The 24,293-nt window shown below is 51.7% G+C and overlaps 1 protein-coding gene across 1 annotated transcript in view; it reads right to left on the reverse strand.

The window, feature by feature from the left end:
* The window catches only part of EXTL3 (exostosin like glycosyltransferase 3), a 142,991-nt gene extending 126,945 nt beyond the window's left edge, over nucleotides 1-16,046 (reverse strand). The window contains exon 1 of the mRNA XM_067294448.1: nucleotides 15,972-16,046. The gene's annotated coding sequence lies outside the window, so the exon portion shown is untranslated. The remainder of the gene's footprint in view (nucleotides 1-15,971) is intronic.
* Between the last annotated feature and the right edge of the window lie 8,247 nt (nucleotides 16,047-24,293).

Raw genomic sequence — 24,293 nt, forward strand, 5'->3', positions numbered from 1 at the left:
CTCTTTTTAGCTCGACTTAGTTTTGTCAGTCTGAAAACAAATCAGTCACCCAGCATTGAGTATGTACTCAAACTTTTTTCTAAAAAAATAAATGAAAAAACCATTAAGAGACTTTCATATCACAGTGCTCCTGGAAATTTCAGTGACTATAAAGAAAGATGTGTCCCAAAGTAGGAAGCAGCAGCAACCTGTTCTGGTGACAGCCAGGCCAAACTCTTGAGCTGATCAAAGCCATGACTGGGTAACTCCACCGAATGTGGAGAGCGCTGCCTCTTTGCTCAAGGCTCCTTTGCCTTCCTGAGCCCTGCTGTACTCAGAAATTTGCTGCTTTTCTGTAAGTTCCCTTAAATTCTTTGAGTATGACAGCTAACCATGCTTCCCCTTCTCCTTCAAAACACAGGCTTTGAAGTTTTCCAGAGAGACCCAAGAAAGAATGTCCATAAGACACATCCAAATACCTAGACTACCCCCAAACTCCACCCTGTAACAGATGGCACGGTTATAAAAACAGAAGCATCCGGTAACCACTGGTATGAAAAAGCTGGCAAGCAACAGCTTATTTTGTTCTACTAAATATTCTGTAATTTGAACTATATTTAAATAGGAGTTTAAAAGAAACAATCGTTTCATTTGTATAGAACATTATCCCAAAACATCTACGTGCTGTAACTGCAACATAGCTTGGGCATTACACTCTTGTCTAGCAAAAGCGTTTTGTTAATTAAGCATTCGGCCATGTTTAAACTAAACTAAAAGTGACTGCAACACAAGCAGTTCAGTCCTTCTTCAGTAAAGTACCTAACCATCATTTTAAGCATGTGCTTTGCTGCATCAGACTACCAGACTTAAGACTGCAAGTTTCCAATATTTCAGCTCACCCTTAAATCCACGCAATTTGAGGGGCTTTGACAACCTGCCAGATTGCAGGGTGTGCTTGAAAAGACAGAAAACTCAGAGAACCTAAATTCCAGGCACAGAGACCCATGTGCTTAAAGAAACTACTTCATTTGCCCCAGGGTTCAGTTAGCAAAATGTAAATTGGGGATAATATTTCCTACACAATGACTGTCAGAAAAAAATCCACTAGCAATTACAGCCATAACGCAATAAAAAAGGCCAATAAAAACATACCCAGGTGGTAAAACAAAATGAAAAAAAAAACCCAACTGAACAAAAGGCAGATCAGCGCATGCACGCTATACACAATGCCAAATGTGCACTTCACAAAAACCAAAATAAATCTTTTGGGACGCTGCTCCATAGTTCCTTCTGTGATCCTGAGTGAATCATCTCCGCTTGCTAGAAATGCGAAATGATAGCGTGCATAAAACAATCATTCTGGATTAAAATCACTCTGGGAAAAGTCTGTAAAAGACTGTCTACTGGGATTGTGCTATAGGTCCGCTAGAGACCCCACCGCCGGATTTGGATGTGTTTAGAGAGCTTTTAAAAATTACTAGAGAGAGAATGAAATACTCTTAGGAATTGTGTGATAAGGGAGTCTTAAATTCCAGATACAGAACGAAGAACAAATGCTAACAGTAGGGCCCTGTAAGTCCTGGATGTAATAGCTGACAGACTTCTTCACAAAACAGTCACTGAACAAACAAGAGGTGATTCTGCTGTAGACTTTTGGCAAATAGTGGGGATGTTATAATAATAGCTGGTCGTGATCACTCAATTCAAGCCTATTTTCTACAAATTGGTTCAGTTTAAGCAAAATAAAAGCAGGTCTGTAAGGTTTTCAGTTTCAAAAAGAAGAGTTGAACTAATTAAGGGAGCTGGTTGGTGAAGCGGACAGGGTTGAATAGCTGAAAAGCTTGAATGAGAAGATCTTGAAACCAAAGAACAAAAACCATCTGCCATTTGCATCCTGAATGGAGGAGGTTAAAAAAAAAGCACACATAGGGAAGCAATGAGAACGTACTGGAGATTAAAGACAGTCGAGGTCAAGCCCCCAGACTTAATACATATGCCACCTTACAGTTCGATAATGAGTAGAGCGTCTATAGGGGTAAAGGCAGCGTGGGTTGTGGGAAAATCTGCGTGCAATTTCCCCACCCAGGTGAGAGCAAACTGAACCGTTTAATGCATTCCATTCCGGACTGCTAATATTTCAAGTCCGGGAGCAAGGATTTCTAACAAGTCTACGCAATACCTGAAATAAAATTCAGAAATCCTCATAAGGAGAACTCCGAAATGCTGGAACGAACCGTTTTGGTCCTACAGCCATGTTTAAAAATGCCAATGCTCCTCTGTTTGATGTTCTCAGAAATAACAACGTGACCCACCATTAACGCCAGCCTGTTTCAACCAGCGGCTCTCAGATCACAGAGGACGCTGCATATAGAGTATCTCTGCTTAAGGAAGAAGGGCCGGAGAAGGCAGTGCTTGGAGAAGCCACAGGTATCCACTGCACACAAAATTTCAGCCCATAATCTGAATCCAAACATAAAAGGCATGGAAATACACGCTGTAAAATGCAACACCAGATCAAAGTTACGCTGTGCTAAAATAACTTAGCACCTGTCTTTGATAAAATACCTGGTTTCCCTGGATAAAAATGCAGTAGGTCTTATTTATAGGGATTTTAGCAAAGCAACAACACGTCTAGGGAACTATTTGCAAAGGGGTAAAATGGGGATCAATAAAGCGAACTGTGAGGCTGATAATCAACCACAGCATACATTAAGTGCTGCAGGTTTTTACAAACAGGTCATTACAAAGTTAAATAATAATAAATAATTGTCATCATTTTGAGCACAATCTATATCATGGCCTAAATTTACTATAAGGTACTAAAATGATCTAAGTTGAAAAAACGAATATCCAAGCAGTTCAGGCCTGCTGCCAAAGTCAACCACTAAAATAGGGGAACAGTTGCCAGCTGCTGTTTTTTTCCCAGCACAGAAAAGATACTTTCTTCTTTCCACAGTTAGCTCAATTCAGTTATTAGTACATTAGAAACGAAGAAACCAACTCAAGGCTGAATCATTTCTAAAACAGTATTTAAAATGAAAACCTTCTATGTTGTTTCTATTACCTGCAGGATTCTTAAGTGTATTTGCAAATGCACAGGACAGGAAATCCTGAGTCCAAGCCCTTAATCCTGAAGTCAACCACACTGCATAATCCCATTAAAACATTTATCAGGCTCCATCTCCGCAGCAATCATTTCTTTAGCCCCTATTATACAATTCCCATTAGAAAGCTGCTCAAGAACCTGACTTGGTTTGAAGCCCTTGTCCTAATTTCCAGCCTAAACTTATTCGGAGCCGTTTGTTCTTGTGCCAGAATTGTCATTTAACTTAAATAACTCTTCTCCCTCTCCGGTGATTACACCAATGTATTTATAGGGAAGGAATATAATTTTTCTCTGCCTTTTTTTTGTGACTGGCCTAACTATCCAGGGCTTCTTTAATTGCTTTGTGAAACAGCTCCTCTGCTCTCCTGATCATTTCTAGCACACGTCCTCCCCTACACCTTTCACAATTTCAGTCAATCCTTCTCCCACATGGGCAAGCAGGAACGCGTGGTACATTTTAAACAAAACCTCACTAAAACCTTCTGCAGTGGCGTTCCTATTTCCCTGTCGCTAGTGGAAATAACTTGGTTGATAAATGTGGTCCTGGTTTGTATCTTTGTCACCGGCACATCATAATCATCCTATGATTGATTAATACATTCCCGTTCCAATACAGGAAATTCTGCTCGTCTCAGAGCTTGCGTTATTATTCCTTACAGACAAATAGCCCTAAAGTCATTCATTCTTCTTAGTGTGATATCCTGTTGTTCCTCTGTTTTGATGGCATCTCCAAATCTCATTAATTTCTGCTGTAGCATTAATTAACACATTGATTAACACTGGTCTTAAGACCAATCCTTGAGGAGCAGTATTGGTAACTTCCCCTCCAATCCGTTTTCAGCCATCCTACCATTTCTCCTTTATCCACTTACAGGATTTATTGATGCAAAACAAAGCAAAATACTTCAGTTCCGAATGATTGATTTTAACTGTCTTGCATTGTATTTTTAGTGTTTTCTTCTTAATGACAGGCTGACTTTTGCTGGTGGATAACAACAAAGGCATATTTCACCTTAAATCAGGGCTTTTTGCCTAACTGGAAAGCCATCCTCTTTTTACAGTTAGACATTTGTTTAAGTTAATAAACTATGCAAGTTAATGCATTTTATGTAAAAAAAAGGGTAAATGAAGTTTCTTAATGACTAGTCTGACTTTTTAATTGTACTTATGATTTATGTCACATGTTTAGAAAAACAATTAGAATGCAGAAAAACAGCATGTAAAAATTGTAGTTAAATTAAGCTAAATGTGCTGAATACATGTTTTAAATTGAAACAAACTGTTTTATTGTACAAAGGAATTCTGCAGCCTATAAATAGAGCCAATTTGTATCTATTCAGCAGGTCTTGAGGACTCGAAACGAAATTAATTTCTATTCTCAAGCAGAGGAAGAGCTGATCCTAAAGTAAAATGAATGTGGCAAAAACTAGTTGATTGAACATTTTCTTTCAGCCCAGATCAGTTCTGCAGTTCAGGTTCGCATGCAACCGTGCCCATGATGTTCACAATGCTTTTGTTAGCAGAACGAAAGAAAAGCCGTATCAGTGAAGAAAGGGGGACAGGGAGAGCAGGATTGCTTCTGCTCGTTGTAGTCCGGCCAGTTTGTGAAAGTAGGCTCACGGGTGTAATTTTGGGGCAGCCTGAGCGGATGTGGACTGTACCTGCTGCAGGCCTGTGAACTTCACCGTGCGGTTGCATTGCAGCATCTTGCGTCGGCACTGGCGACAGCAAGTTGCACAGCAAGGCAGTTCGAGCAACTAGTCAAAAACTAACTCTGCAGAACAAAGTGGTTTGTTTCTAGCTTTTCCTGAACGCAAACCCATGCGTTCGGTGCTGGGGGCTCCGTCTGCAAAGGACGGCTGCTTTAATTTGGTTATTACTCACAGATCTCTCCAGCAGTGGACCAACTTCAAGAATTACCTAGTAAGTAAGAACCAGGCAATGAAGCTGTTCATGGTGTGAGCTCAGCAAAACAGAGCTCAACAAAGGGGTAAATTAGAGGATAAACACGGAAATTGCTCTTCAGGTGGCGTGGGAAGGGACGTGATCTAGTGCGATAAGCACACTGCTGTGGAGCAGGAATTGTTGTCCCCAGGTGTCATTAAGCCCTGGAAAGTTGCTTCAGTTCCCTTATTGGGAGCATGGAACTAATGATGTTTTCCAAGTCTTTTGCATTCATCAGTCCTGAAGTGCTTTGAGATCGCCCGACGGATGGCAATGCTCGTGTTAATCAATACTAACGCTGGCTCCCGACACTGCAAGAACAAACAATAATTTGCCCTTCCAATTACAACAATGTTCCACTGAAACCATTATGTCTAGTTTTAAATACAACCAAATTTAAACATTAAGAAAAAGCCTCCTTTTCTTCCACTACTGACAGAACAATACTACACCTTCTTTGTTTTCCCTTTTTTCATTAACAAACAGGTTGGACTTCAGGAGTGTTACTGTACTTAAAGCAGCGGAAGAAGCTGAATATAAAGCATCATAAAAAGATGCCACTGGGATCAGTTAAATCCAACAAAATTGAAAACATTTAGAAGAAATGACGAAAACCACAGAATTAGATTTAAACTCGGTGTACACCGTGGCAGGAGGCCAACGGAAAGAGAACTTGGTATAAGAGTAACCAGAGGCAGGGCTCACTGCTGCAGCTACAGTCAAATGTTATTGCCCAGATAACCAGGTGCCACCAGCCGGCGTAGCCAGGATGCGATCGATGCCAACTTCAACTTGCCGAGGCTTCGTCCTGGCATATCTAAACTCAGCTGCAAAAAACTCTCAGCATATTAAGGCATGACATTAATAAACATTGAGCTGTTATACAGCACTTTCCATCTTCAAAGAGCTTGGAAACCAATGACTAATCCTCACAACCACCTCCTTAGGTGCGGGAATGGCTTAGAGATGGGAACAAAGGCAAAACGATGAAGTCATCTGCCGCAGCTACTAAATGGGAATTTTTAAAACTGGCCGAGCCCAACCTCGTATACCAAGTTAGCTCTCAAGTGGGTATAAAACTGACGCCGATGACATGCTCTTTTGGTGAGATTTTCTATCTCCTCCGCACCAGCAGAGATTGGCAGAGCAGCAGAGGAAGCAAAACGGGTGAAGTGAGCACACCACCAAAGTCAACAGGAAGTTTTGGCCATGAACTTGCATTTCCTCTGATGTGTTTTCAACCAGGAAAAAAACGAAGTGCAGCCTACCCACTAGCAGGGCGGTAAATCACAGTTTCTAGATTCTGTTTCTCCATCTTTCGTACATTAGGCAGCCCTGAGAAAATTCCCAGAATCACTCCATACCTCAGTTTCTCCTCCAGCAAACGGAACTACCTTAAGTTCTGCAGGAAAACTATGAAACAAATTCAGGTTCATAACAAACTCTTGAAAGAAAGATGATACAGAAGGAGAGAGCTGCTCAATTACTAACACCCTGCTCAGCAGAGGTCTCCAGAGGAGACTAGAACTGACAAATTATTTTTAAAAAATGCTAGAAACAAGAATAAGTTACTAAAGGAAGAATAAAATCAACACACTCTTGTGCTTCTAAGCACCTCGATAAAGGTATCAATAAACCTAGATGCATCCTGTATGCAAAAAAGCCAGCAGCAACTGATTCAGATGGGTGACACTTCTGTAATGTGCCTATTTGGCTCTCCATCTGAAGCAGATAAGAATTCAAAGATTGGTCTTTCTTGGTATTTCAATATACACAGCTTTAGTGAAATTGCTGCAACTCAACCTACAATTCATTCCGCGCAGGCAGTGACATTCAAGTATCTCCTGGCAATTTTCATACCGCTCCCAGCATATTTTATAAGCCGTCACCAATCTGATGCATTATCTTTTTTTTGTAAAGATGTGTCAGGAGTGCCATGCAGGTTCCTCCTTGGTTCAAACAGGCAGGATTATAGCTGACTCATTGTCTTTTTTTTCCCCTTTCATCCCGGTTTATATAGTCTCCTTTTCAATTTAATTTTCCCATGTTGCAGGAGGGGAGGGGGCCTGGATGTGTGTGTGCATGTGTGTGTGCAAGAGAGAGTGAGAGTATGGTTTTAATCTCCTCCTATTCCTCTTGTTAACAGTTTCTTCTGCTTCATCTCCTTGGAGGTATTTTATTATTAAAATCAAATGAATTTTCCCTTGCTCTTGCTCTTGCTTTTGTGGAAAGAAAACAATAGGACTCGAGAGAAACCCAGCTAGAAGGAAATGCTCAAGCTGTCAAGTCCTTGGACTTGCTGAAGTCTTTTGCTGACTCTCTAAAGAAAGGAGGCGAGCAGCTCAGCTTCCCGCAGAGCTGGAGACATCAGGCTTCCTCAGCACCAGTCAATTTTTGCTGGGCCCTGACTTCCATGACACTTAAATTGATAAGTTTTACCGCAAATACAGACTGCCAGCCATGCCTGGCCCTGGGGTCTAGCAGGGCAACACAAGGGCCGCGCGCTGGCTTGAGAGGAGCTGCCGAGTCCAGAATTTAATCAAGATTTTGCAATCTTTCAGCAGCAGGCAGAGCGAGGGGCCCCAGCCTGTGACCCCAAACTTTATCCTGACACAACCAGAGAAACATCGCACTTGTGAGCCCCAGAGGTCACCGAGGCAGCTTTCCTCTGGATTTGCATCTCGCAGTCAACCACCGGCTCCAATGCATAACTCTCACGACCGGAGCACTTGCAAGATCTCTCCCTCATGTGGACTCTGCGGTATCTGCTCGTGCAAGTTTGAACGGCGCCTCTCCCTCGGGCTCAATACGTACCTGCGCTGTCCCTCGTGCCTGGCCGCCTGTTTTTCATGAACTTGTGCAACCTTAATTACCCTTGAAGACCCATCTCTCTTTGGCAGGACTGTAATAGGTCAACAGGTTCAGAAGTCATTGTGGTAGTACAGACACATGCACGCAAGCGGGGTGAGAAACCTGGATGGGTTTCTGTCTAATTTCTTAGGAAAACAACACTGTTGTTGATCGTAATGGCAAAACAAGGGAGCGTCGCTGTCGATCCTAGCAGAGGATCCCAAGCACTGAGCTATCCTCAGGAAAGCAACCTAAGGATTTCGGTGTAGCCACCCTGAAAAACAGTGCCTGGATGTACTCAGGGATAAGGGAAGGTCTGAAAAATCACACTCACAGAAAGCCCTCCAGCCCGGCTTCTTCCTGCACGCCAGATGAAAGGCTGAGCAGGCCAGCACTGCAATGAGGTTAGCCTGGTCTCAGGACAGCCAGTGCCAGCTGGGACCACTCGCAGGGGAAGCAGAGGCTGCACCAACCTCCCAAACTGCTTCACCAAAGAGGCTGAGGTCGGACCACAGAAACACAGCAAAACCAGAGCTGAGATGGACCTGGAAAACCTATCCCCTTACTTCAGGCTGCAGTTTTACTTAACTCATTCCTTGCAGGTGTCCGCCCGAGGAAAAATGGATCTCCAGGATCTATTCAGACTACGGTTAAGTCAGACTCAGGTCAGTGATAAAACATGTATGGGAAAAGCTCCAACTCATTAATCCCTTTTATTCCTTAGGCCCTGTAATTTCCTTTTTAGAAAGCTGCTCCAACCACTGAAGAATTTCCCCCCTCTTTCATTAACCGAAGTCACCACCATTGCGATTATGTTTTGCTTTTAACGAGGCTTAGAAAAGTGATGAGAGAAGCCTCATTTGGAGGCTTACTTTGTCTTTGGCATCGATAAACAGGAAGCCTGAAGTCATATGATCCCCGTATGGTTTTAAGAACAGTCACAAGGTTGGTCTGGACTGCAAGAGAAGAGCAGAGAAACTAGCACTCCTACTTCAAGCTGGGGCCAGGATGCAAGATGTTGAGAGGTGTCAAGAAATTCAGTAGTAAGCACAGTATATCCCCAGGTAACAACCTATGTTCGCGCTCAAGAATTAAAGCCAGCACCATGCGCTTTTACTTTATTCATCAACAGTCACAGGGTGAGAACTCGTATTTGCTCACGCTTCTGCTACACGAATATCGAACCGTGTCCCCCACCCTCCTTCCCGGCAACCGCAATGGCTCAACGCATGCTGCAAGGCTTCGGTCGCACAAAGGACCCAAATAGGTTTCCCTGACTCAACGGAGCGGCAACCGGAAAGTCCTCGGGTGGCCAAGGATCCGTTACAACAGGCAGAACGGTTCCCCCGCAGCCTCCCTCCGGCCCCCGCTTAAGTTTGCAGCCTGCTAAAGTGATGAATTATGGTTAAATGATCTTGCTGTGATGCCTTCTGCTGATGAATGACGAATATCCTGCCAGTGTCTCCTGATTTCAGGTGATGGATTCGAGCCCAGGCTGTAACACGCTTCCTTGTACCTGGCAAGCTCCGCTCTTCTCACTCTTAATCTTTATATGACTTGACTGAATAAATCCAAGGTCATAATTTCCTCGGGGGCTACTGTTATTCAAAATATCTCCAGCCCTCCAATTATTTTAACCGCATCAGAAAAAGTGACGAATATTCATGTAAGAGCTGGGAAGAGCCCAGCTCTATCACGGGGAAATACCTGCACCCGAGACACACCGTCGCCGGAGCGCGAACTAGCAACTGCGAAGTCGCTTTTGTCATATCGCTGCCGAAAGCTCTTGTCATCCAGCCCTCAAGCCTCCGGGACACAGACCTCTGGGCACTAACATTTCTCGCGCTCCGTCACAGTCCCAAAGTTTCTCCTTCCTTTTCTTATTTGAAGTTTGCTTGGCTAAACGGGAGCTATTTGTGGGAAGCAGGTAACTATTAATTTCCACCGTTTTCTTCCACCACAGCACAAACACTTCATAATAGAGGGGCACCTTAAACCCCCTGTGCTTAAGCCGTAGAGAAAACAAAGCTTTTGAGGATGCAGCATGATTTTTCCTTCCCATTTTCCTTTTCCTTCAAAAGCCTCCCCTACCGGGAGCAAAAATGTCTCCAGCTCGGCTGCAGAGAATTTCACACAGATCCCCGCGGAGGGGCAGCTGCATCTAAAGATGCTGTGTGTCATGTCTGAAATATTCCAGCGCTTTCTTGCGCAATCTCCTAATTATTAATGTCTCGTCTCCGCATTTCTGCAGTGAGATTTATGCTGTGGCTCGGGGTGGCGGATCTGAACGAGCTCTCCCTCAGCGGGGAACTGCAGAAACGTTTCTTTTCCCCCCATTTCTGGTGTCTCCAGTCCAAAAGAAAATTCCGAGGAAGAAATAAACTCCTCAAAAGAGGGATTTAGGAGGAATCGTCCTTCCCGCACAGTAGCATAACTGTCTTTTAAGCAAGTCCACGCTGTCACTAGGGGACAATCCGACAGACGGAGCTTTGCAAGACCTCAGTGTTTTACCTGTTTTCAGGGGATAAATATCACCCCCTTGCAAGTCTCCTTCCCTCCCACCCAGGAGCTTGCAGGACCCTGGACGCTCCCCCCTCGAAACAGTACGAGGAAACGAGGTCGCTGCTGATCTGGCTGCAGCCCACGCCTTTGAAACCCGTCTTTTGGGGATGGAAAAGGCTGGAAAGCGAGAAGCAGAAAACTTTGGGGGTTAAAGGGTTTTGCTCCTGCGGAGGGGGGGCCGTTCAGAGGAACAGCGTAGAATTTGTAAAGCGAACGGCGCGGGAAAAATGTGAAGTCTGGAAATTAAGCTCCAGCATGTAGGATTTAGGAAGAAAAACCAACAAGAAGAACGCGCACTATCGCAAGACTTGCAATAAAATAAGGAATGGTGGTGACAGCGAGTTATGCACGCGCACAGCAGGCAGGATAATAGGATTTCGCTGGCTTTTGTTTCCTCGGAGATGACCACGGTGTTATCAGGAGATGCAGGATGTGAGCTGCTGGCACACGGGCGCTCTGATTCACACCCCCGAATAAAGCCGACGTTTGATGGCACCCGCGCTGCTGACTCAGTTGCGTCTCGTAGGTGCCGATCTTGGGGCCGGGAAAAAGGATTTGGTGGAAGACTGTTCTTGCGAGCTGTCCCCAGCAGGCAACGCGGCCCCTGCTTTGCTGCTCTGCCTCCGGGCCGCACCACTAAAACTAAGTGAAGTGAGCTCCTGCCTCCATCCCACATCCACCCAGGCAAGGTTTGCAGCTGGTTTTCTCCACCCAGACTTGGCAAAACAACTTAAAAAAAAAATATCCCAACTGCTCAGCTTTTGGAATACGCTGAAATTAAAACAAAGGAAACCTTGCCCCATCTTCTCCCTGCACTTCACCCCACCCTGCCTCAAAAAAGGTGGAAGGCAAACACTTTCTGGTTGAGCCTTATTCTAGCTCAAAGTGGCTGTTTTCAAACTCTGATTTTTTTTTTTTTCAAGTTTAGGCTCTGGCACATCTAATTTTCGTCCTTTCAGAGAAGAAACGAGAAGAGCAGCAGCCCATTGGGTCACGAAACAGCTTCTCCTCCATCTCTAAAAGTCCTGAGCTGCGACCCAGGTGGTGACGACCAAGACAGGTCAATACCTTAGAGGAAGCGCGTCGCCCGTCAGAACGGTGCTTTCCAGTGGGACGGCAGTTTTTGCCGAGCCCACGGGGCTCCAGCAGCCCCACGGGAGCGTACGTGGCCCCACGCGCCAGACCCACGCGGTGGGTCCCCGTTCCTCCTGCCAGCGCCGCGCCGCCGGATGACTACCGCAGCGCGAGAGAGGCCGTGACACGACCCGCACGTACGAGCGGGCTGTTTAGCAAGAGGAAAACCCTGCATCAGCATGCTTTTATCACCGCTGCATGACCCAGGTGGGACGGGGAGTCTCCTCCGTTGGACAGAGATGATGCTGGGAGGATAGGATGTGCCTAGTGTCTCTGTTACTTTATTCACCAAGGTGCACAGGAGACCTCGGGAGCAGCCAAAACAGGTCAGAGCAAAGGTCCTCTGCAGGTCAGATGAAAGGTCCTCTCCTCTGATACCATTTCCAGCGAATACAGCAGGAAATGGTGCAAGCAGCCGCTGCCCAGATCCTTCCCCTCATGCACCTCCATGACTTGGCTGTAGCTCAAGCAGGCGCCATACACCAGGTCCTCTCCGGCTCCGAGAGCCTTGCGATGAGGGTGAATAAACTCCAAAGAAACCACTTCTTTGAAGCATCCCTGCGGGCCCAGTCCCCCCACACTGGTGGGCATGGGACAAGGTGCCAGAGGGGGCCAACCCCAGCCCTGTGCCTGGCCCACGGGGACGTCCCCACCACAGCCAAGGCCCCAAGGAGCCCCGATAGCTCCGGCAAACCAGACCGGGCCTGGGGTTGACGGCCTCGACGCTGGGTTCCTCCTCTCCAGGACATTCGTGTCTCACCACGCAGCTTTGAGCTCCGCAAAGCAATAATCCCTGCTCGAGCCTGATAATGCTGCCCGCTAAATTCACCTCCAGCTTGCTCCATCCTCCCCCTTCCAGTTCGGTCCTATCGTTTTATTAATCACAGCCAGAAATTTGGCTTTCCGAGGAGGGTGGCAGCACACAGCCACTAAATAAAATATAAACACCTCATCTATACTTAACATCCAGCTTGATCTCCATTGTTTTCGCTCCCCTTTCTCAACCTGATTTGCAATTTCTTTGGTGGTTGCTTTTTGGGAAGCGAGAGCGGAGGGGAGGGTTGACTTACTGCTTAATCTCATTTTTGATCTATTATTAAAGGTCTGCTTTCTTTTTTTTTCCCCTTTTCTTTTTCTTTTTTTTACCCTTTCTCTAGGAAGCCAGAAGTCCCAGCAGAAATTACATCCAGAAAGAAAGGTGAACTGTGAAATGAAGGTTGGCGGGGAAAAAAAATTGGTTGTTTTGTTTTTTGTTTTTTTTTCCCCAGGGCTTTCTCATTTTCGGCGGTAAGAAATCGCGGCAACGCCAGCCAAGCGAGAGCAAAAACACGTCGAGAGCGTCAGAAGCGCACAGCCTGGGCCCTGATCCCACCGCCGACGTACGCGGACAAACCCTTCGACCCAGGCCCAGCACGTGTGCCCCCCCGGGACTCCTCTGCAGAGCCAGGTTTAAAATCCAGGACTCGCAGAGCACAAGGCCAGCAGCACTCAGGGCACCCCAGGAGGTATTTTTTACCCTATTTATATAGGATCATCTAAAGGCTTGGCAGGACCGTAGCGAGACGCGATGCCTGCACGGAGCTCGTGCGAGGCCGTAGCGCGCAGCCAGGCACAGAGCGCTGCAAAGCAGCAGCAGCATTTAGCGCCTGCCGCGGGCGCCCAGGAGGCCGTTCCATAGGTTCCTGGTTATTTCCTTACTTTCTCCTTACCCTTGCTAAATAACAGCGTTTATATCCGCCCTGCAACCGAATGCGCGACCTCACAGGGACGGAGCTGGCACGGCCGCCCCAGCGCCCCGCCGCGAGCCTTGGCGTCACCCCTCGGCATCGCCAGAGGCAATTCCTCTTTCCGCCGTGTTCACGCAGACACGGAGCCCGCGCTCTCCCGGCCCCGGGACGTGCTCCCACCGCCTTGTCGGGTCCGTCCAACGCGAGCCAGCGCCGCTTGCCGCCAGGCTCCCGCGGCAAGCTGGCTGCGCACCCCGGCACGCTGGCCGTTTGGCGGGCGAGCGAGTTACTCCAGCGCGAAACCGCGGGGCCTGGCGCAGGGCTTCAAGCTCCCCAGCGAGCCCCTTGCTTCCAGCTCAGGCCTGCTGGAGGCACGGACTGGTTGAACCACGAGCCGCGCTGGAAGCACTACCTTATTCTCCAAAATGCCAAATTCCCCCCCGTTTGTAGGTGCCGCCGTTTCCCAGAGCAGCAGTGACCGTACACGAGGGCCTGGGGACCCACCAAAGCATCGCTACAGACTTCGTAAAGAAAAATGCTGCCTAAGGACCGCAAATACTTTTCTCCTTCCCGAAGGAGAGCAGGGAAATACAAGAGATGAAGGAAGCAACCATGAACCTTCAATTACAGCTCATCCAACAACCACAAAAATCCTTTTGGGGATGCACTGCCTGTCCGAGCAATGAAACCAAAGTTGCCCCCAAAATTCATGGTAGTGCCACAGGGGCAGAGGCCCCCTCATATTCATATTTTGGCCGTACACTATTGATTCAAGTTCATGGGCAGGAGCAAAGTTGGAAAGAGCCTGTTTCTACAGGCATATTTCTCCTCAAAAACAGAGCGGGATGTCACCAGGACACCAGAGGGGAGCAAATCAAAGCAACCGGCTACGTATGGCTTTACCAGCTAAAAACATCCAACTTTGCTAGAGGGATGATTACATTTCCATGCTCCCGACCCCCCGGCGCGTGAAGACTGGCTTAAAGGACCCAAAAACCTTCCGGAGGAAAGACAAGATCACCTATAACGCACACAAATGCCGGGAAAACCCTGAGTCCATCACGGCTAATTCGTGAGGACTGATCAGCTGGAGATCACTCGCAGAGAGCGAGGCGGCCTGCCGGAGAAGAATCCCCGCGCGCTTCTCCGTTCTCCGTTCCCTCTTGCCAGCTCCAGTTTTGCTTCCCGTGTATTTGTTTATATAGAAATGCGAGCGTATGCACCGTAAAAAAGAAAAAAAAAAATCTGCGTGCTGGAAATATTATGGCTAACATATGGGAATCTGCGCAGCGTGTAAAAATCTCGCCTCCCTTCCGACGCAGCACCGTTTTGCAGGCACCGCGTACGCTGGCACCTAGGATTCATCCCTTTTCTTATAAGATTGACCACGTTTAATAAACGACGTTGTTTTTAAGTCTCGGCCGTAGATTCGGAGCTGGAAAGCAAAGAAGCCGCAGCCTCCCCCGGCCCCGTAACTAGGGGGTCAATGGGCTCCCGTCCCCCCTCGTCTGTGTTGGGGTCCGCAGCGGTGCGAACGCACAAGGGAATATCTCGGGGGGGGGGGGGGTTGTTTTTGCACACACTTCCAGGGACAAAAATAACCCCATTTTCCTTCTTTTACAGCATCCTGCCGAGCCGAGCGGCACCGAACGTGACGTCTGCGCACAGCCCCGAGCGGGGGGCTCGGCAGCCGGCGGACTTGCCACCTCGGCTGCACCTCTGCTCCGAGCGCCAGAGCTGCTCCCACGGGAACGGGCCGGAGGGGGACCCCCGAGCCCCCCCTCTCCCCGCATCAGCCGAGCCGGGGGGCCAAAGGAGCAACGCCGAAACGAAGCACGCACGAGGCACAGGGAAAGAGCAGCTCCCTTAACCCCAGGGAAGCAGCGAGGTCTTGCAGAAAGGAGCAGAAGTTTTTTTTTGCTCCATCACGGAGACAAGTTTGAAGGTGCAAGGTTGCACGTCGAAACGTTCGCAGCGGCAGGGCGCGGGGTGGAAAACGAAGCCAACCCCAACGCGACGAAACCCACGTTTGTTTGCTTTAGCCCAGCTTCCCTCCCTGGCGCAGAAATGCCTTTAACGCTGCTCTGTGCAAAACCATGACTTTAAACAACAAGCCAACTGCAAACACGGCTCTGGGTAGAAGCAGGGAGCTGGCGAGTCGCGAGCATCTCCCGATCCATCGCTCGCGAAACGGGGTTTCGGGAACCGGGCAGGAGGCGGCGAGCGGGGCCGTGGGGACCCCCAAAGCACATCCGCTCCCCCCCCAGGCTGTAACCCCCGTCCCAGGACAAGGCATCAGCCCGGTGGCACAGGAGCGATGGAGGAGTCCCAAAAAGCCAGGAGGTTTATCGGGACCCCAGGGGCAGCGCCCCAGGTCCCTCGCCCAGGAGCATCCGAAGCCAAGTCTCCGCTTTGGGGGGGTCTCTCGCCTCCTTCCCACCCGCGAGCGATTCCTCCCGGCAAAAGCTGCTCTAGTTTTCCTCCCCGCAGGCCCCCGGCGCCCCCCTGCCCCGCGGAGCAGGAGGAAAAAGCGGGGCGAGCCAGAAGCAATTAAAAGAAAAAAAAAGAAAAAAAAATATTTTTTTTTAAATGACCCCCCCCACTATTTTTTTTTTATTTTATTTTTTTTAAGAAAAGCCCCCCCAAAGCAGCCGCGGGGCAGCGCTTACCTGGCGGAGCGCGGAGCGCGGGTCGCCCTGCGGCCGCAGCGCGGCGCGGAGCCGAGCGCGGAGCCGAGCGCGGAGCGCGGAGCCGAGCGCGGCCCCCGGCCCGGCTCGCTGCATTGTGGGAAGCGGCGCCCTCCCAAAAACGGGCGCACGGTGCCCCCTGGCGGCCACCGGGCACCGGGGACCCGGCACCGGGCAGCGACACCCGCCGTCGGAGCCGCCCGAGCGTTTGGCGACGTCCCGAGCGCGGGCGGAGCGAGCGCTGCGCTCCGCGACGTGCGTGCGCGCATCGGCGCGCGTCTGCACCTAGGGAGACCTATAACTTAAGCCTACGCAGCGAGCCCCGCTGGGGCCCGACGGCCCCGACGGCGGCTCCGAGCGGGAGGTGACCCCACGGCTTCGCGCGCCGCCGCGGCCCAGGACGGGGCTCGCCTCGCCCCGGCCGCCCGACGGACCTCGAAGGGTGCGCGGGAGCCGCCGGCTGCGGCGTCTTGGCCCCGCGTCGAAGCCGCTTTCCGGAGCCGCCCGGCTCGGTGTCCTCCCCGCAGAGGGCAACAGCTCGCCGTGCCAAGTGGCATGGAAATCTCTGCCCGCTTCCGTGCGGCGCCCGGGATGAGCCTGCTCCCGTGCCGAAAAACGCAGCAAATCTGGCACGAGCAGGAGAAACCCTGCCGGGAGGCCGGGCAACACTGGCCTTCAAGGCGGGAGCCACCAGGCATCTCCAGCCTCGCCGTTGGCGTGAGCCGGGACGGCGTTCCCGGCTGTGGTGCCAGCTCAGTTGGGCACATTCCTTTCTGCAAGCGCGATGGGTTTCTGGCCAAATTCCAAGCAATTCCGCTTATTTATCTACCGAGGCTCCCGGTGTTGCGGTGGGATGCGCCGTTTGCCTCCTGATCCCTTCACCGTCTGCTGTCCCGTGCTGCTCAAACCCACCGCGGAGACAGGGCGACGGGGAGACGAGCGCCACGTCCGCGAAGCGCTCAGCACCGGCAGGACACCAGTCTGCGGCCACCTTCCAACACGGGAAGTCGAATAATATAAATAAATATAATATGGTGAGAACCAAAGACAGAGGAGGAGAAAGGAGCCGGGACCAGGGAGGGATGATTTTCCTTTTTCCCACCCCTTGTCCAGCTCATCTCTTTATTTTAAAGCATTTTACAAGAGGGGTGCTCAGACGTTGGCCCAGCACCCAGCAGAATGAGACCCCAGGCCAAGTTTGGCAGGCTGGAAGCCCCGCGGGGTTTCAAGCCCACCTTCAGACCATCCATATCTCCGATTTTGGAAAGGAAGAGGGAAATATTAGGGCACATCTAGCGGCACTATTGCAAATAAATAAGTGGTAAAGAGAGGCTGAAGCTGACCGGGTGTCATCAGAGCTTTTGAAGTCTCTGCAGAAATATGGAGCATTTACTGCTTCCATGCCACGCTTCAAACCAAGCTGCAGCTCTGCAATCAGGTCCCGTCTCCGGATATCTCCATGGCTTCAGAGGAGACATTCGGAGCAGTTCCCTTGGTGCGAGACCCTGAGCATTAGACACGCACACACATATCAATGCAGATATTATACATTGCAGGAGGAGATGTGAAACCAAGGCTGCGTCTGGGGTCTCCAAATTTGATCCCGGTTCCAGCCCTCCTTCACCAACCCTGGTGTGCTTTCTGCCCTGCTTTGCCACGGAGGGATCTCGTTTCTGCTCTCACCAGGCTGCCCGGCTGGTTAATTAATGCAGCTCTGGAGGAAGCTCAGCTGAGTATTAATGAGTATTCCTCTCCCGCAGGAGACGTCGCTTCCCTTGTCACCACTGGAAGAGCCATGAGAAATAATCTGGATAAATGTCAGCTGCTGCCGGGCCGTGCTGAGCTGAGCGCTGGGACTGCAAACTGCCCCGTTTTCTACTTCAAAGACAACAAATAATAGTGTAAAACCACAAAGAAGTGTCCAGCCTTCGCCATCGGAGCATCTCCACACGGGATGGCCCAAGCAGGCCAAACGGCAGATGGATGGTCCCAGATATATTGTGGGTGGTGGACCTGGGCTTGAGACCTTCCCAGGCCGAGTCCAACCACCTTCAAGACGTGACTTGGTGGGTATCAGCCACTATGTCTCTTCTAGGGAAGGGAGAGACCGGGAGCGAGACAGGCTCTGCCGACCGCTGCTATTTATTTAGGGGCTGCCGGTCCACATCCAGCAGAGCTGGGAGGTCGGTTGGTGTCCCAGCATCACCCAGGTCCCACCAGTCCCATGCAGGGGGCTCTCAGCCTGGGCGACGTGGGGACGGGGTGGCTTCTGCACGCTGCGGTGGTGCAAGAGCAACAGCAGAGCTGCCCTCAGCCTCACCGGGAGCCGCTTGGCGCTGCCACCGTGTAGGTTGGACATTGCTGCTGTTTCATATTGACGTTACGCAAAGTAACTTCACCGAACCTGAGTCACCTTAAATGAGGAACCGTGCTTCTGGTGGAGACCTGGGCACGGCCTTCCAACCGAGCGAATCTAACGCCATGGAGAAAGATGTCCCCGCAGGAAGAGTGGACGCCTCCGAGCCACCTTTCACAGGACCCGGCACCAGTTCCCCTGTGCCCTCAGGACGTCATCGTGGGGTTTCAAGGCGAACAGAAGATGCACCGAGTTGGATGGATCCTCAGGCCGTACCACGCCTCCACGAGGGAATCGAAGCGCCTGGAAACGCGGCGGGGAGACGGTGATTTTGGCCACTTTTCTCTCTAGCGGTTGGTGCCATGCAGTGTCCCCGTGCTCTCCTGCACCCTTCGGAGCTGGGACCACCTCCCCGGGCTGGCAAGGACCCTCTGAGAGATCCCCAAAACAGCCAGGCTGGGTTAGAGGTGGCAACAGGGCCAGCACAGGCGCAGCAGGGGAGGATGAGGATGAGGATGAGGAAGGGGAAGAACAGCAGCAAAGGTCAGCGCTAGCTTGGTTTTTCCCCCTTTTCCTTGCCAAGTGGCCGGAAACGGCAGCCCAGAGCCCTGCTGACCCCAGCAAGGGCTTTTTGGCTGGCGCCGGGGTGAGCGGCCACCCCGGGGCGGCTCTGGGGGCCCCACTCCGGAGGGGAATTTAATCTTTTCCATTGGCTTTTAACCAGCTCATCAGCAACTGCATTGATAGTGCAGCCGGCTAAGAGGCTTACGGCTGTTATTCCCAAAGGATTAGCCGTTTTTCTCGGAACGGGGGAAGACGGCCACGTGTGGCACGTCGGGGCTCTGGGCTGCACCAGCCATCGACGGCGAAAGGATTTCCCGGGTTATTCCCTCTCGCGGGGCATGTCGGGGCCGTACAGGATGCCAAAGCACCGGGGCACCGGCACGGAGATGGAAACACTGCCGCTGTTTTTTTAAAGAGCTATTTTAAAGAAGCAGCAATAAACCCTCTCTTGGGGGTCTCTGCTCAGCCCTGCAGCGCGTTCATGCACCTGCACTCCTTACGGATGTGCATCTTCGGAGCATGCCAGAATAATAGGCTATAATAATATCCATGATTTTGACATAGATAATCCGGACAGATGGCTTGAAAAGCAAGGAGAAAGCCCTGGCTCAGGTTCAGAGGGGTGCTGCACCGAAGGCTCAGCCCGGCCGTGCTGCCCAGCCACCCTCTGTGCTTCCCGCAGCCACCCAGATGCTCCCAGGAAGCACCAAGAAGGAGGCTGCACAGTTTCCAAATCTGTGGCTGGTCTCCAGGGTGGCTTGGAGCATGTCAGGACCTGTGCCACAGCCCCTAAATACCCGTATGGGACAAGGGACTCCATGGCAGGATGAGGACAGTTGGCACTGGTGGACTGGAGGGGACAAGAGCAGGGTGGGAGGAACAGCAAAGTCCCCCCAGTGGAGCAGGTTGCCCAGAGAGGCTCTGGAATCTCCATCCTTGGAGATATTCAAAAGCCGTCTGGACATGGTCCTGGGCAAGGTGCTCTAGGTGCCCCTGCTGGAGAAGAGGGGTTGGACCAGATGATCACAGAATCGTTGAGGTTGGAAGGGACCTCTGGAGATCATCTAGTCCAACCCCCCTGCTCAAGCAGGGTCACCTAGAGCACGTTGCACAGGATCGCGTCCAGGCGGGTTTTGAATATCTCCAGAGAAGGAGACTCCACAGCCTCTCTGGGCAACCTGTTCCAGTGCTCTGTCACCCTCACAGGAAAGAAGTTTTTCCTCATGTTCAGATGGAGCTTCCTGTGTTTCAGTTTGTTCCCGTTGCCTCTTGTCCTGTCGCTGGGCACCACTGAGAAGAGTCTGGCTCCATCCTCTTGACACCTTCCCTTCAGATACTTGTACACGTTGATAAGATCTCCTCTCAGCCTTCTCTTCTCCAGGCTGAACAGTCCCAGCTCTCTCAGTCCTTCCTCATATGACCAGATGCTCCAGTCCCTCCCGAACTGGCTGAATGGCAGAGCTCAGAGGGTTGTGATCAGCGGTGCAGAGTCTAGTTGGAGGCCTGAAGCTAGCGGTGTCCCCCAGGGGTCAGTACTGGGTCCAGTCTTGTTCAACTTCTTCATCAGTGACCTGGATGAAGGGACAGAGTGCACCCTCAGCCAGTTTGCCGATGATACAAAACTGGGAGGAGTGGCGGATACACCAGAGGGCTGTGCTGCCATTCAGAGAGACCTGGACAGGCTGGAGAGGTGGGCGGAGAGGAACCTCATGAAATTCAACAAAGGGAAGTGCAGGGTCCTGCACCTGGGGAGGAATAACACCAGTCACCAGGACAGGTTGGGGGTTGACCTGCTGGAAAGCAGCTCTGCGGAGAAGGACCTGGGGGTCCTGGTGGATACCAAGTTAAGCATGAGGCAGCAATGTGCCCTTGTGAACAAGAAGGCCAATGGTATCCTGGGGTGCATGAGGAAGAGTGTCGCCAGCAGGTCGAGGGAGGTGATTCTCCCCCTCTACTCAGCCCTGGTGAGGCCACATCTGGAGTACTGTGTCCAGTTTTGGGCTCCCCAGTACAAGAGAGACATGGAGCTACTGGAGCGAGTCTGGCGGAGGGCTGCTAAGAGGATGAAGGCGCTGGAGCGTCTGGTCATAGGAGGAAAGGCTGAGAGAGCTGGGACTGTTCAGCCTGGAGAAGAGAAGACTAAGGGGGGATCTCATCAATGTGTCTAAGTATCTGAAGGGAGGGTGTCAAGAGGATGGGGCCAGACTCTTCTCAGTGGTGCCCAGCAATAGGACGAGGGACAGCGGGCACAAACTGAAACACAGGAAGTTCTGTGTGAACATGAGGAAAAACCTCTTTCCTGTGAGGGTGACAGAGCACTGGAGCAGGTTGCCTGGAGAGGCTGTGGAGTCTCCTTCCTTGGAGATATTCAAAACCTGACTGGACACAGTCCTGGGCAAGCTGCTTGAGGTGACCCTGCTTGAGCAGGGGATTGGCCCAGGTGATCTCCAGAGGTCTCTGCCAACCCTACTGATTCTGTGATTTAGGGCTGACTTGCTGCTGCTTGCCGGGAGCAAAGAGCATCCAGCTGGGCACCAGGAGGCTTTAGCTCTCCAAAACCACCAGACTCACCCCATGACATGTGTTTAACTGCTCTGTGTTTCAGCTTCCTTGCGAGGACAGGAGCTGCACCAGCTTGTTGGCACCATGGCGAGGTGGTGGGACTTGGATGAGGGTCGGGGACTCCCCCCTGTGTCACCAGCATCACTCTCTGGCATCATCATAACACGGGCACAGCACCATGGTCCAACGGGCTGGTGCAGACCCTCCAGGGGGGCTTGCAAGGTGCTTCTCCACCAAACTAGGAAAGGTGGAGGAGAAAACACAGAGGAGCAAAGGGCAACGTGGATGGGGACTGGTGGGATCAGGGTCCTTGAGCTTGTTCCTGAAATTCCCCATTTCCTCTGCAGATGTGCTTGAGGGTTTGCAAGGGGTCCCTCTTTTCCCAGAGAAAAAAACACCAGAACATGGATTGGAGGATGAGTCTGTGTAGCCCAGCACCCCCTCGCTGACCTGGCCAACAGCAAAACTCAAGAAAGAGCAGAAAAACCTGTGGAGCAATTATGAGCCCCCAGCCCAAACGCCTCCCGGCTCCCCCTGGCAGCTCAAGAGCGTCCCGAATTAAATGGGGTTTTGGGGTATTTGGTATCTCACTAGCTTCCTTCACCCCCCTGGGAACCACATAACTTGTTCGTCCCTGCAGGTGAGGCTCGGGTCCCCCCACCGTGGGAGACCTCTGCGGCCCCTGATGCCACCACCCCGCCACCCCGGGGCCCGTCCCACGTGTCACCATCCCCATCCTTGGCCGTCCCACGGGGTGGCACTATTGCACTGCAAATCCCCGCGGGCCCTCGCGAGTCCTGCTTTTCACGGGCTGCGCCGGATTCTTCCTATTTTTCCCTGCTTTTACGGGGTGATGGGGCTGCGCCGCGGAGGGACCCGGCCCTGGCTGCACCCCAGAGGAGCCGGGTTCGGGCCCGAGTGGCCCCGGCGCCCCTGTGGCTCCCGCGTCCCTACGGATGCGGGCAAAAATAATTATTCCCACCCAAGGAGCATCCGTGGGGGCCTCGGCCAGCGTCGGGCACACGCGCGCTCCCGGGATGGGTACAGCTCCTTCCGCCCCCGTCCCAGCCGCACCGCTGGGCACGATGACTAATTTGACTATTTTGATCAATGCTCAAATTAATCGAGTTAATGGGGGATGGAGCCGGCGCTGCAAAAGCCGCCGGCGCTGCCGGGGCTGCGGAGCCTCTCGCAGGGCTTCGGGGAAGGTGTTGCAGCAACGTGCGGGAGTTTTAGCCGCGGGTTTTCCAGCTCTACGTAGTGTTTTCTCCCCCGGCTGATCCCCGACAGGCAGATAACCCGGAGGGTTGGAGCAACGGGGATTTTTGGGGGCTTTCGGCTAATCCTGTTCTTGGTGTTACAAAAAAAGGGCACGTGACTAGCGAGCTGCCTCCGGAAAGACCAGATTGCTTTAAATAACGACATTAAACCCCAATAAGCTGTTTAGGCTCCTTCTCGTTTCCATGCAGACTCCCAGGAGGGGTTTGAGTCGCGCTCACCAGCTTCCTCCTGCCACCGTCAGGGTTGGAAACGCCCTTCGGAAAAGGCCGGACAGGATGAGAGCCCATGAGCAGCAGTCTGGATTGACCCCTTCCTAGGGTGGGTGCCAAGACCCGAAATCCCCTCGTTTTCAGCGTGGCTGCCGCAGGCACCAGTGTTGTTTCCCCGTGGCGTAGGAGAGGACGGGACCGGCTGGCTCTGCCCCGGGTTGTGCCGGTTGGGCGGATCGATGGGAAATAAGAAAAGCCCTCGGCTGCTCTTCCCGCTGGAGCCCGCAGATGTTGCCTGGTCGTTGGCAGCTGAGCAAAGCGGAATCAGACTCATTTTTCTGGTTAAACCGATGTGACCCCAAAGGGCAACAAGGCAACGAAAGCCAAACCCTGCAAGCCTAAAACATCCAAAATCATAGAGAAAGGTGATGGGTGGGGGGAGAAGCCATCACCCTAATTTTGGGGCTAGAAATGCAGAATTAGAGTGCCTGGCCGTAACCTTTTGCTGGGTCTCTGCTCCCCTGGCACGGAGCAGACGCGGCGCCCCAGCTCCAAGGCTGCGAATCCTCACTGGATCCGGACTTAGGTTACGTGTGATGATTTTTAAGCCATTACATTACAAGAGCTGGGGCAGAGGCTGATGAGCATTCGGCGCCCCAGGCACCGAGTTCCCCCGTCCCGGGGTCTCCCCCCATTTCAGGTGCCTGGACGTTGCCCGTCGCTTTGCCGAGCATCCGAGCGGGCTCCTGTTCAGAGCCGCCCAAGCAACGCCTTAGGGAAACCGTTTGCAAGGGGGCAGCAAGCCGGAGGCAGCCACTTAGAAACGCCTCCACTCCAGGGCGCGTCGCGGGGGCAAAGAGCCGAGGTGCGAGGCGCTGGCTAAAACAGCAAAGGGACGGGCGAGGAGGGAGCAGCTTGCTGTTCGCCGAGCGGAGCCCCATGCCCAGCGCCGCGCGCGGCGGGAAGGAAGCGGCAGGCGCGGGAAAGCAGCACGGGAAAGCAGCAAGCGCGGGAAAGCGGCGCGGGCAGGACACCGTTAGGGCCAGGTGGGTGTTTGCAAAGACCCCCAAGCGCCCAAACCGGAGCCAGAACATCAGTCGAACGTGCGCCGAGCGTTACTGTAAAAACCAGCGGGGCTGGGGGCGAAGCCCGGCGCACGCTTCCGGGCCGGGCCCGCTGCCGCGTGTCGGTTTTTTCTCGCGCCGGGCCGAGGCGGCTCTTCCCCTCGCTCGCTTGGTGCTGTGGCGTTTCCCTTCCTCCCTTCGAGCACGTCCCCCCCTCCGCCCTCGCAGATCCTTCAAATCGGCTTTTCCAGCTTGGCTTCCCCCCTGC

The sequence above is a fragment of the Apteryx mantelli genome, chromosome 3 (assembly GCF_036417845.1).
Source record: "Apteryx mantelli isolate bAptMan1 chromosome 3, bAptMan1.hap1, whole genome shotgun sequence".
Classification (NCBI taxonomy): domain Eukaryota; kingdom Metazoa; phylum Chordata; class Aves; order Apterygiformes; family Apterygidae; genus Apteryx; species Apteryx mantelli.